Raw genomic sequence first — 2,500 nt, forward strand, 5'->3', positions numbered from 1 at the left:
AAAGACCACACAAATAAATACTTTGTCTCAACCCGAAGACAATATCCCATTATTTTACGGTTCAAGCAAAACGGTAGCTTTTCCCCCCGCCATGATCACTACCATATTGTCTGTTGAACCACCGAGACCACAAACCGTCCCGTGGTTTAGTATCTCATTATCACTACGATCTCCTTATAGTTCATTGATTGCAGCAACGACCGGTAGAACCTCCAGTGTGGTTTCTTTGCTCTGTTATCAATACACACAGCGGGCGGGCAGATGAACAAAATGGACTGATGGACTGATGGTCTGACCTCACACACGAGGCTTTGCTACCTGAGGCTGGGTCATCTCACCTGCTTTGAGGAGAATAGGGTCTGTCTGGTTTTGGTTTCTTGTTCTTTTCTCTTTTTCTTTCTTTTAGCTTTGTGTTTTTTTTTTCTTTTTTTTCTTCTCTCTCGTTTTTTTTTTCTCTATTTTTTTCTGTCTTTACTCTTTCTTTTTCTTTATCTCTCTCTTTTGCTCTTTCTCTCGCTTTCTCTCTCACTCTCTTGCTTTCTCTCTCTCTCTCTCTTTCTCTCTTTCGCTTTCTCTCTCACTCTCTCGCTTTCTCTCTTTCTCTCTTTCTCGCTCTCTCTCTCTCTCTCTCTCTCTCTCTCTCTCTCCCTCTCTCTGTCTCTCACTCACTCTCTTTTTCTATATATTCATCTATCTATCTACTTATCTATCTATCTCTCTCACACAGAAACATAAAAACACAACCACGTATGTTTACACATGTATATAGACACACATATTCATTTATCTATTACTTGTATGTGTTTATGTAAATACACATTTTTTTTCCAAATATCTATCTACTTAATGTATTTATGTATTTATCTATGTATGTATGTATGTATCTATCTATTCATCTACTATCTATCTATTCATCTACTATCTATCTATCTATCCGCCTGATTGACTCCATGACACACAGCCGCCATCACACCCTTCTGAATGTTCCTCTTCTCTCTCCTCTTCCCCTTCTTCCTCTTCTTTCCTCCTCCCCCTCCTCTCTCTGCTTTTCATCCTCCCATTCCCCTTCCTCCTCCCATTCCTCTTCCTCCTCTCTTCTTCCTCCTCGCCCTCCTCTTCCTCTCCTCCCACTCCTCCCCTATCTCTTCCTCCTCTTCCTCTACCCCTCCTCCCCTTCCTATTCCTCCCCCTCCCCACCCACTCCTCTTCCTCCTCCTCCTCTACCTCTCCTCCCCCCTCCCCCTCCCCCACCCACTCCTCTTCCTCCTCTTGACTTCGGAAGATCGGATTTCTCTCACTCTCCATCACCCTTCGGCCTCAACGTGAATGAACTTTGCTGTTTTAGAGTGATAACGAAGGTCAAGGGGGCGGGGGGCAGGGGAAAGGGGGGGTTGTGGGGGGGAGGAAGGGTCGGGGTAGGGGATGGGGGAGGGGAGAGGGGAGAGGGGATGGGGGAGGAAGGGTCGTTTGAGGGGAAAGGGTGAAGGGTTTGTGTCAAGGGAGGTAGAGGTGGGGTGGGGAGGGGGGAGGGGGAGGGGGAGGAAGAGTCGTTTGAGGGGAAAGGGTGAAGGGTTTGTGTCAAGGGAGGGGGAGGTGGGGGAGGAAGGGTCAGGGTAGGGGATGGGGGAGGGGGAGGGGAGGGGGAGGGGGAGGAAGGGTCGTTTGAGGGGAAAGGGTGAAGGGTTTGTGTCAAGGGAGGGGGAGGTGTGGGTGGAGGGGAAGGGGGAGGTGGTGGAGGGGTATGGGAGGTGGGGGTGGAGGTGGAGGTGAAGAAAAAAAGTGGGAGAGCAAAAAAATAAAAATATAAGTGAAGGTGAAGACGAAAACAAAAATTGAAAAAATGAATCACTCTTTCTCATGTTCCTCTCTAACTCCATGATGAAAATCCAAGCATTTAGATCAAAATTTCCACACCATCCCCCCCCCCAAAAAAAAAAAAAAAAAAACACGAATACACCCCAAGATTTTCAAACAAGAATCAAAATCCAGACGAAATACAAACCTACTTGAAAGTCCTTTCCGTAAACAATCAAAAAAAAAAAAAAAAAAAAAAAAAGCAAAGGGTCAACAGAACCACCTTTGTTATGGTAATCACTCGATTGGTAAGTAACCCAGAAGACCTAACGACACTGGGGGGAGGGGGGTAGAGGGGATAGGGAATAGGGGGTTGGGGGGGGTTGGGGGTTAAGGGAGCTCTTAACGGTGTCTTTATTCTCTCGATAGGGGGTTCTGGGTATGGTCATTTTTCTTTTTTTTTTTCTTCTTCTTCTTTGGTGTTGAAGTTTTGGTTGTGTGTTATTTTACGTACGTGTGTGGGGTATGTAAAAACAGTATGTACAGTTTTGGTAGTGTGGGTAGGTACATGGATGGATTTTCGTTGGGACTATGCTCATGTACATACGCACACATAAGTACACAGACACACACACATACGTACATGTATATATATATATATACACATACATATGTACATCTATACATACATACATATATATATGAA

The sequence above is a fragment of the Penaeus japonicus genome, unplaced genomic scaffold (genome assembly GCF_977035675.1).
Source record: "Penaeus japonicus unplaced genomic scaffold, GWHDUDI00000001_assembly GWHDUDI00000012, whole genome shotgun sequence".
In the NCBI taxonomy this organism is placed as follows: Eukaryota; Metazoa; Arthropoda; class Malacostraca; order Decapoda; family Penaeidae; genus Penaeus; species Penaeus japonicus.